The sequence below is a fragment of the Papio anubis genome, chromosome 20 (genome assembly GCF_008728515.1).
Source record: "Papio anubis isolate 15944 chromosome 20, Panubis1.0, whole genome shotgun sequence".
NCBI classification, from domain to species: Eukaryota; Metazoa; Chordata; class Mammalia; order Primates; family Cercopithecidae; genus Papio; species Papio anubis.
Genome location: NC_044995.1, coordinates 9,006,438 through 9,018,077, shown reverse-complemented (window position 1 = coordinate 9,018,077; position 11,640 = coordinate 9,006,438). Strand labels below are relative to the sequence as shown.

General features: G+C 45.7%; 1 long non-coding RNA gene across 1 annotated transcript; it reads right to left on the bottom strand.

Annotated features, from left to right (window-relative positions):
• Window positions 1-246: 246 nt before the first annotated feature.
• Window positions 247-8,958, bottom strand: LOC116271725. Its single transcript, XR_004180447.1, has 3 exons — window positions 7,645-8,958; window positions 6,019-6,869; window positions 247-459 (listed from the first exon to the last, which is right to left on the bottom strand). It is a non-coding gene; the product is annotated as an uncharacterized LOC116271725 (long non-coding RNA).
• Window positions 8,959-11,640: the final 2,682 nt, after the last annotated feature.

Sequence of the window (11,640 nt, the reverse complement as noted above, 5' to 3'; positions counted from 1 at the left end):
TTGATCTGCCCTGACCTCTGTCGCCTCTTTGTCCATGATCCCCAGCCTCACATCCCCAGGATTACACAGTGGAGAATCTCATCCGCATGGGCATGGCTGGCCTGATCCTGGTGGTCCTCGGGATTCTGTTATTTGACGCTCTGCGCAGCCAGAGAAGCTCCCAAGAGGCAGCCGGGAGGTGAACAGCAGAGAGGACAGTGCACCCTTCGGAGTGGTGGAACCTCGGGGACAGATGTGATGATCCCAGGAGGTTCTGCAAGAAAATCTACAGCCTGTGCTTTCTGGACTATCTGCCAATCATTCCCGAAGAGAGGGATCAATGTTGAGGTATTCATTTCACATGACGAAAATGACATCATCAAAGTCAGAGGTAGTAGGGCTCACTTAGAAATCCAATACATCCGTGGTAGGACTGCAAATTACTTCAATCAATTTGGGGAGAATATCAGAAGCACCTAACTAAAAAGAAGAGACACACAGCTATAAACATAAAGTACAGAAACTAGAGGAAAATGTGTTCGTATGGTGAGGTTTCATTCACAACAACACGGACAGGACTGGTGCTCGTATTAGACACCAGCCGTAAAGCCCAAAAATACATCTAAAACAAAAGAAACAAGTGTGGTTCAATTCCACCATGGGATATTACGAGCATATGCAAAGGCACAGACGAAATCTACAAAGAGCAACACAAACCAACCTTCGATCATGAGGTTGAGTAAAGACACAAGAGTATAAAAAGAAGCCGTGCACGGCTATTTCAGCACATGAAGCTCAAAAGGAGGCAACATTTATTTTATAGGGAGGCAAATTCAAAATAGACCCCATAAATAAAGGAAGTAGATAACTCTATGTAATCCAAAATAGTGGTTACACATCAGGAAATACTGGAAGGTTCTGTTCAACATGGAAACCACAAGGGCCGCTGGACACAGGCACTGGAACGCTGACTTTCATTTGGTGACCTACAATCCACTTCAAATTATTGGTCAATAGCACATTTTTAATTTGATAGAGAATAATCATACCTATTTCTTGGGAGCATGTGGTAATCCGATTCATGCATGCAATGTGTAATGATCCAATAAAGGTTCCCAGGACATCCATCACCCCAAACATTTATATACATATATTTGTTTTTTTCAGACCAAGTCTTTCACTGTCGCCCAGGCTGGAGTGCAGGGGCGCGATCTTGGCTCAATGCAATCTATGTCTCCCAGGTTCAAGCAGTTCTCCTCCCTTGGCCTCCCGCGTAGCTAGGATTACAGGCGTGCACCAAAACGCCTGGCTAATTTTTGTATTTTTATTGGAGATGGGGTTTCACCATGTTGCCCAGGCTGGTCTCGAAATACTGACCTTAGGTGATCCGCCTGCCTAGGCCTCCCAAGGTGCTGGGATTACAGGCATGAGCCACTGCGCCTGGCCAACATTTATAATTTCTGTGTTGAGAGCATTTCAAATCTTCACTTCTAGCTCATGCGGAATATACAATAATTTGTTGCTGACTATGGTCATCCTACTGAGCTTTCAGGCCCTGGAACTTACTCCTTCTCTCCACCTGTATTTCTGCACCCATCCACCAACCTCTCTCCATTCCCCTCCTCCACACTCCCTTGCCAGCCTCTGTTGACCACCATTCTACTCTCTGCCATCACGAGGCCCAGTTTTGTAGCTCCCGCATGAGTGAGAACATGCAATGTTCCTCTTTCTGGGCCTGGCTTATGTCACCGTACATAATGTCCTCCAGATTCATCTGTGTTGCTGAACATGGTACAATTTCCTTCTTTTTTTTGGCTGAATATTATTTCATGGTGTATATAGACCACATGTTCCTTATCCATTCATTCATTGATGGACATAGGTTGATTCCATATCTTGGCTATTGTGAATACTGTAGCAATAAACATGGTGATACAGATGCCTCTTTGCTATACTGATTTTCTTTTGGAAATATACCCAACTGTGCGATTACTGGATGGCGTGGTTGTTCTACTTTCAGTTTCTTGAGGAACCTCCATACTGTTTCCATATTGGCTGCACCAACTTACGTTCCCACCAAGGTACAAGGGTTTCTTCTCTCCACATCCTTGAGAGCATCTGTTATTTTTTGTCTTAGAGATTTAACCAGGGAATGGCATATCTCTGTTTTCTTACCTATCTATCTTTATTTGTCAGGCCATGTAGGGAGCTGAGATTGAAGTATGGTGGTGAAAGCCACAGGCTGCCCTGGCCACTAAATGGCAAACAAGGTGGCTCTTGATCTGTCAGACCAATGATCCCACAAGTTGACTTTGTGTTTCATTCACAACATGACCCCAACCTGCCTGATGAGCCTCACCTGAGTCCAGTCAGACAATGAGCCACTACCCAGGTAAGAACGGGAAGAGGAAACCCCTTGTGCAGTACTACATAACATGCAATTGACATTTTTAAGTGGCCATATAACTTTCTGATCTCATTATGTTGAAACCACCTGAACTGGGACGGAGGACACCAACATGGCCTTGGGATTATTTCAGAGATGAGTTTCAACCCTATCAGGTGGTGGTTTACGGGGATCACACACGGCTTGGTTATTCCAGAGATGAGGTTCCACCCAATCAGGTGGTGTTTTAGGGATCACACAGGACTGGGTTCCAAATGTGACAATGCTCCATGTGCCTTGTCATCTCCTGGACTCCTCTGAAGTGGAAATCAGAGAAAGGCATTTGTGTGCAGCTGCTGCTCATTCCAGATTCCATTCCTAAATAGGAACTTACATGATGCTTGACCCTGAAGAACAGAATTGGCTGAAAAAGAATTCAGGAATTAAATCCCATTTATAACAGCCACAAACATTGAAAGACCTACTAATAAATTTAACCGACAAGGTAAAAACCTCACAAACAAAATTATAAAGCTCTGATAAAAAAAATTAAAGAGGACAGGAAAAAACTGGAAAGATACCTCCTGTTCATACATTCAAATAATAAATATTTCTTAAAAGGACCATAGTACCCAGAGCAATCTACAGATTCATTGTAATTCCTGTCAACATACCAGTGTCATTCTTCATCGAAATATTTAAAAATGCTACAATTCATATAGAGCCATAAAATACCCAAAATAGCCAACACAATTTAGAGAAAAAAAGAACAAAGTTGGAGACATCACACTACCTGACTTCCAAGTACACTACAAAGCTACAGCAACCAAAACAGCAAGGCACTGGCTTAAAAACAAACACATTGACAATGGAATAGAGCAAAGAACCTAGAAATAAATCCAGAAATTACAGCCAACTAATTATCAACAATGATGCCAAGAACATATATTGGGGAAAGGACAGTCTATTCAATAAATGCTTCTGGTATAACTGGATATCCACATGCAGAAAAACAAAACTCAACCTCTGTCTCTCACGATATACAAAATCTACTCAAGACGGAATGAAACCTGAAGACCTGAAACTATGAAACTATAGAAGAAAACACAGAGGAAACGCTTCAAGACATTGGTCTATGCAAACATTCTATCAATAAAACTTTAAAAGCATAGGAAACAAAAGCAAAAAGAGACAAAATGGGTATATCAAACTAAAAAGCTTCTGCAGAGCTCAGGAAACAACCAACAGTGTCATGACCTACAGAAGCAGGGAGAAACATTCGTTACCTATTCCTCTAACAAGGGTTTGATCATCAGAATATATGAGGAACTCAAACAGCTCGGAGGTTTTGATGGAGAAATGAAGAGAAGGTGCTGCTACGTAGAGAAATAAAGAAGTCAGAAAGAGGAAGTTTGGGAGAAACAAACCACACTTTCCAGGTACTGGAAGGTTCTGCTTCTCCTTCTGACTCAGTTAAGTGTCTTAAATACACCTCCTTCCGTCTCCTTCCCCCATGGGGTCATTGCTCCTGTGATGGCCCTGTTGGTTCCTCTTGTCAACCAAGTCACAGAATGGAAGAGCTTTCATTTCCTCGGCATCTTCCTCTTCACACACGATGAACAAATCCACACCATTCTATCCCAGAGCGCTTCTTATCATTGTCTCCTGTCCAACACTACAGTCCAAGCTTAGCCAGTTTCCTCAGTTCATATTTCATGGATTGTGGCAGCATAACTCCAATCCCTGCCTCTATCTCTGGGCAGGTTTCCCATTAACACTGCAGAAGCCCCCATTCTGTGCAATGAGGCACAGCGACACACCAGACACCCACTCCAGCCTGGCCCTTGGAGGATTTGAATTGAGATTGGAACTCTGCAGAGTTGCCCAGGAACGTGGTTTCACACATCCTCTTGTAGGAAATCCGTAACCACTATCACCAAGTGGTCCTTTCCAGCATTTCAGGGTGTAGAGGATGCTGGTTGGTCCCTGCAGTGGCAGATCATGTGACAACAACTCTATGGAGATCTTATGAAGAACCTATGGATATCCTATGAAGATCCCATGGAGGTCCTGTGGAGGTCCTATGGAAGCCCTGTGGAGAACCTATGGAGGTCCTGTGGATGTCTTATGGAGATTCTATGGAGGTCCTGTAGAGGTCCCATGGAGATTCTATGGGGGTCCTGTGGAGGTCCTATGGAGAACCTATGGAGGTCCTATTAAAGTCCTATGGAGATCCTATGGAGGTCCCATGGAGGTCCTATTGAGATTCTGTGGAGGTCCTGTGGAGGTCCCCTGGAGATTCTATAGAGGTCTTGCAGATCCTATGGAGATTCTAGCACTTTTCCATGCATGAGGGTAGGAAATAAGACTTGGAGTTTCAGGATAGGAAGTCCAAGGCCAGCACTGTTTTCTGAGGAAACTCAAAGTCAATAGTTTCATGTTCCAGAAGAAGCCCAAATCTTATACGGCTGCTAGGGACACATAAGCATCTTCTTCACACAGGATGAACAAACTTCACACACTTCTTCACACACTTCTTCCTCAGTAAGGCACAGAGACACGGGCAGAAAGAAAGCCAGTCAAGGAAAACAAAGCCTATGACTGGCAGCCAGCCAGGCAGACACACTTACAAACACAGACACAGACACACGCACACACACACACACAATCAGTCAGGATCCTACAGATAAAACAGAGATGAAGATAGATGCCAGCAGACATGCAGAGTACTCCTCAGTACAAAGAAAAAAAATACTTTGTTCCTGCCCTGTGCACAGTGTAAGCATGTCTTGTGCTCTGCAATCAAAAACTCTTTTCTCTCCAGATGTCGACAAGAAACCTTCCCTCTCAGCCCAGCTGTGCCCCCTAGTGAGTAAGGTTGGAGAGAACGTGACCTTGTTCTGCAACTCTGGAAGCTCATTTGACCTGTGCCTTCTAACCAGGAAGGGGAGGCCCCTGGACACTGGCTCACTGGGCTGCAGAGACACAGTGGGGCATTCAGGCCAGCTTCCCTCTGGGTCTTGGGGCTGGTGATGGGACCTGTAGATGCTGCAGCTCTCTGTCGATGGCTCTGCCTGTGAGTGCTCAGTCCTGAGTGACCCACTGCACCTGTTATGGGAGGAGCATGCCCTGCAAAACACTAAATCATGGAGCCATGTCTAAGGGATAGTCAGATGGAGACATGGGGATTTTAGGGATCCTGGATGCCCAAGACCATGGGAACCCACCTCCTGCATCAGCATGACCCAGATGTGAGACATGGAGTCAAAGGAGGTCATTTTGGAGCTTTAAGATTGGACTGCCCTGCTAGATTTGGGGCTACCACATACCCTGTTTTTGTTTGGCCTTGATTTTGGCCAAATTCTTCCATTTGGAACAGCTGTATTTACCCAATACCCGTACCCCTATTGTATCTAGAAAGTAACTAACTTACTTTTAGTTTTACAGGCTCATAGGCGGAAGGGACGTGCTTTGTCTTGCAATTCACCTGCCTCAGCCTCCCAAAGTGCTGGGATTACAGGTGGGAGCCCCTCCTTGATAGTTCACATTTTGATTATGCATCCACCAATTGCTAAACACTGGGGTTGTTTTCCCTATTTACCTATTGTGAAAAATGACACAAAACAAGACACACTTTATATGATTCCATTTACATGAAATATCCAGAGTACGCAAATCCATAGAAACAGAAGGTGTGTTCCTGATTCTTAGGCTGAGGGATGAGGACAATTCGGATGACGACTCGGGGGCTTTCTTTCTCGGGTCATAGAAATGATCTGGAATTAGATAGAGGTGGTGATTGCACCAAAAAACACTGATTTCTCACCCTAAAATGGTGTGAATTCTATCCCATAAGTAAATAAACAAATACTTAATCTATATCCAGGTCTCTGCCCAGGGTTTGGGAAGCTGGAGAGTTTCGCCACAGCCCTAACAGAGAGGAAAACTCAGTTCAGCTCCATCATGGAAGCTTCTCCTGAGACCATGAGAAACCTGAGCTCTAGGAGCAGCTGAGTAACCTGAATGCCAAGAAGGGGGGCGCATCATGACTGGTTCCACGGAGACAGAACCCATAAGGGTGGGAGGCTGCTGTACACACTGAGGGAGGGACATCAGCTAACAGTGAATGTGGGGAGTCAATGTTTTCTGCTTCTCTAGAGATCAAGACACACCTGGGGACCTAAGACAGAGGGGCACTGTGCACTCACCTACAAGTTCTTTCCCATGGGTCTCAACTGAGCATTCACAAGACTGATTGGGAGCAAGATGGAGACCCCACACTGGTGATCAGACAGAAAGAGCTTCCACTGTGCATGGCCTGAAATCTCATTTCCTACCCAGGTGCTTCTCTCACATGGAGGAAAAGACATAAGCCATTGGAAGAGGCTCAGATAATTCTGCCCACCTCAGATCCCAGGTAATGACTCACTGTGGCTGGAAGAAAGTGGATCATAAAATCCCTCTACCCTAGGAGGAGTGCAGAGAACAATCCTGGACCGTGATCCTAGACAAATACCATTAGAGATATGCACATTTGGAATATTTGGAATAGGGACAGAAAACCCCTCCCCACCAAACAAATCTACCCAGTAGAATGCAGTTGCCATGAGGAGCGGGGACAGAAACATGGAGACAGCCCCACCCTCAAGGCCCAGGCACACAGAAACTGCCCGAGACTGAGGCTGGAGAAGGACAGGAGAAACGTCTGCTCTCGACCACGAGCCTCTCCTGAGAAGCAAGCAGGAGCACCCACAGCTGGCGTTAGGGGACCTAAGGATCCGCTGATGACTTGGTTAATGCGGTGAGCTTCAGCCGACTCTGTTTCAGAAGTCCCAGTGCATGCTGGAGGGCCCATGAGTGTCATGGCCACGGAGCAAGAAAAAAAGGACACGCTGCCAGGCGTGGTGACTCACGCCTGTAATCCCAGCACTTTGGGAGGTCCAGGTGGGCAGATTACCTGAGGTCAGGAGTTCAAGACCAGCCTGGCCAATATGGCGAAATCCTGTCCCTACTGAAAATACAAAAATTAGCCAGGTGTGGTGGAAGGTGCCTGTAATCCCAGCTACTCGGGAGGCTGAGGCAGGAGAATCAGGGGACAGAGGTTGTAGTGAGCCAAGATCGCGCCACTGCACTCCAGCCTGGGCGACAGAGTGAAATTCCGTCTCAAAAAACTTTTTTAAAAAAAGGAATCAAAGAAAAAAAGGACATGCATGGAACCAACACCAGCGACTCCCTCTCACCAAGGACCAAGTAGCCACCACTATCGCTGACAGTGTCACCTGTGACCAGCAGCAGTGTTCTGGATGTGATGCCTTTGAGTGGACCAACGAGTCATCTGGTGGCCACTTGACAACATGATGCGCATTCAACCAGGAGGGGGCAGCAAATCCTCCTGACCGGGATGGATGCTGGCACTGAGACGGGTTCCTCTGAGCTCACTGCCGCTCTCCGCCAGGAAGCAGAGTCTCCTACCTGTTAAATGGAGCATCTCATGACTTAATCTCAGATCGAGGGACCTACACGCACATGAAATCAGTGGGGCAATGAGAACAGGGCCACGTGATATCCTGGGGATGACCTGAGATAGCATGCGTGCCATGTAGTGGTTGGGTGCTGCTGGGGCTGACAGCATCAGAATGGCCTCTTACAGTAGATGCAAGAAACGGTTTGTGGATGAGACTCTGCACTTTACGTGCTCTCTGATGGTGTAATAGACATAGATATAAAACAGGGATATAGGTAGCTGTAGACAATATACATATTCATATGAATGAACACTAAATGATGCTATGTCTTTTTGTTCTTATTCATTTTTCTATAATGGGCTCTGCAAATGAAAATGCTATGTCTTTTCAGAGGTAGGACCTACGGGCTGGGAAAGGAACGGAACGTGTCATCAACAGCCCCCATCCCCATCCTTCCAGGTGATCCACTGGGGAGATAAGCACATCCTGGGCCTGCACCTTTAGGTGATTTGGGGTTAGATGATCTGTCTGGTGGGAAATTACCACTAGGGAAGAAAGTAAGGGTTACCCTATGCCAAAAGTGATCACTTTGCCCTTTCCCTTTTCTTTTATTTTTGTTAACTTTAAAATGTTTATTTAAAAAAAAATAGTTGCTTTCTACACAGCTTTACAAAGTTTTTAATGTTTCTTTGGCAATGGAATATAAAGAAATTTTACATCTATATAAAAAAGTTACGTTTGCCTAAGAAACAGTATTTACCGTGTGTACATAGTTGACTGACAAAATTCTCTACCATCCAGCACCCTAATTAATTGACGAAATAAGCTACTTCATATGACAAGATTCCCCAAAAGAAAGGCGGAGAAAGATACACACACACACACACACATACACACCCTCCTTGGCTCAGAACACAGTATCACGGCCCTATATGCAGGCAAGCTGCAATTACCACATACAATTCAGTGATTTTAAAAAAAGCAAAACTTTCGGTGATGAAACAATACTTACAAGTCCCACTGAATTACTGCTTTAGTTTAACTATACAGAAGAAATTACTTAACTTTCTGCTATTCCAAATATAGTTAATCCTCATGTCTTAAGATAAGCCTTCCTCCCCTAAAAACTGACTGGCATTTTGTCTCTGAAATTAACGAAATAAGGTGGCTCAAAGTTTGTAATCCCAGCATTTTGGGAGGCCGAGACGGCTGATCATCACGAGGTCAGAGACGAGACCATCCCAAGGAACACGGTGAAACCCCATCTCTACTTCAAATACAAAATCCATATGTAGGGAGGGCTTGTAGTCCAGCTTACTTGGGAGGCTGAGGCAGGCAGAACATGTGAACCCGAGGCATGTGAGCTTGCAGCAGAGCTGAACCGCCACTGCACTCCAGCCTGGAAGGAGAGAGACCCATCTCAAAAAAAAAAGAAAAAAGAAATTAAACGGAAAACAAAACAAAAACCCAGTGACGGTGGAAAATATACAGGAGACTTTCTTCTATTCTCTCAAAGACTGAAATCACCTTCGGACCACAAAAAACTATAGGAATTTACCTATTTAGAGATTTTGTTGTAGACTATGCAGGCAGCTTGTTGTCTTTCTTTCTAAAAAAGAAACCACTGACTGACTTTTAGGGGCCAGCTAGGAAAGCCTGAGATCTAGCTGTAAACTCCTGTCTCAGAATCCCAGCCTGAACCCAAACACAGAATCCACCGTGGTCACACCACCTCTGCTACTACCACGCTCTCTGCCACCACAGAAACCCAAGACCCTCCTCTGCTCTCTGCTCCCCACGGCCACGGTTTGGACAACGGGATTCTAAAATGTTTCAGCATTTAATCTTCTTCCTTCAGCCTGTGTGTTTTGTCTCTGTTCATTGTCACTCACAAAGAAATATTATCAAAGAAGGATTTAGTTTGGTCATATAGCACTAGATCCAGGTGATCTCTTCTCTATCAGCATATAAACCGTCACTGTTTTGGGTATCAACTCCTAGCTCTTTATATCTCTATTTCCATTTCTCCCGCTTCAAAAGCATTTCTTAATTTTATTATGAAACTCTTGCCAATCTCTTCCTTGTTGACTGTGCATTTTGGACTTTCAAAGTCAAAGTCCTCTCAAGTTTCATTGTCTATCATTCTGCCCAATTAAATTCTCCTCGGCCACCCTTCATGACTCCTATCGCCTCTTTCATGCTTGAAGCACTCCTGAGTTGTCTCTGTAATCATTTCTGAGTTGTCATTTTCTGGCCTTGGGAACGTTGCAGTCAACCACCTGTACCTGATTCTCTCTGCTTTTGGCTGGTAATACCCAGGCAGCAAGAGACCTTCTCCCACACGCGCTGGAGCAGTGCATGGCCTAGGGCGGTCTGTAATTGCTGACCGAGGAGCATGTGGCAATGAACTGAGCTTGAACCACTCCTATAGCTGAAGAGCAGAGACTTATCCTGTGTAGCAGAACCAACCCATTCCCACTTAGGAACCCACGACTGAAATGAAGAAGCTCAATGAGCCCATAATGAGAACTGCAGTGAGGGTCCCGAGGGCAAAGAACACCATGTTTGGGTGGTTGCAAAGAGGAGGTCTTTCATGCCTCCCACGGAATATAAGATTCAAAGACCTTATTCCTGAGTTGGCGTAGGGTTTCAAGTTTGTAATCCTAGAGACTTTAGAGGGCTGAAGATTTATGGATTTCCACAGAGATCATAATTATCCCACAGTGAAACTCACTTCTACTAAAAATAGCAAAAAATCAGCTAGGCGGTGGCGGCCTTGTAGTCCCAGCTACTGAGGTTGAGGAGAATGGCGGGAACCGAGGCGAGCTTGCAGTGAGCCGAGATCAGCCACTGCACTCCAGCCTACATGAGCAGGACTACCACAAAAAGATCTATCTCTAGGGCGTATTGGACTAGCCCATGGGTCTGTCTTCTGGACCAAAGGACCTAACTTGATGCAGGGCCATGGGGAGCAAGGTGTTCGTGTCATGGTGTAGAGGATGCTCCCAGGTGATCTCCACCTTGACCGAGGCTGATGCCATGGATGTCATGGTGCCGCCGCCTCCTGCCAGCCGCAGAAAAAGCAGACTCCCACACCACTGCTGCCCGTCCTCATACATCACTGGCCTCCCTCCTCGGCTCTGACCCACTATAAGGGTCAGCTCTCAAGATGCTTCATCGCCACTCTCAAGACGCTTCACTGCACTGTCTCCCTTGCTCAGACTAACATGAGCAAGGGCGCCAAGTTCATGAGTTTCCTAGTATCCGGCTCTTAAAGCTTCCTGGTTTTTCTTTCTATCCATTGGCAACCCCTGCTTCCCGGATTGGTGATTCTGCCTCGACTCCAGAGTAGAAGGGATTACAAGGCAGCCAGGATGCCTGGCTAATTTGTTGTTGTTGTTGTTTCTGAGGAGAGATAAGGTTTCACCCATGTTGGCCAGGTTTGGTCTCCAAGTATGATCCACCCTCCCTGCCTCCCAAAGTGCTGAGATTACATGCCACCGCCACTGTACTTGTCTTTATTTTTTGACACAGAACAGCTAGGAGAATGACCTGAGGCCCCAGAGGTGACACAACCAGATGGGTGTCAGGCTTGCATTGTAAACCACAAAAGGACATGTTGGCGTTTTAATCTCTTACCTGGTGAGCAGAACTCATGCAGAAACAGGGGTCCTTAGAGATGTGGGATTAGGTAACAAAGATGGGTCATGCTGGAAGAGGAGATCTGAACTATCACCACTGCCCCACAAGAGACAGTGATAAGACGCCATGAGGTAAGACTGCCATGTGGACATTTGATTTATATTTACC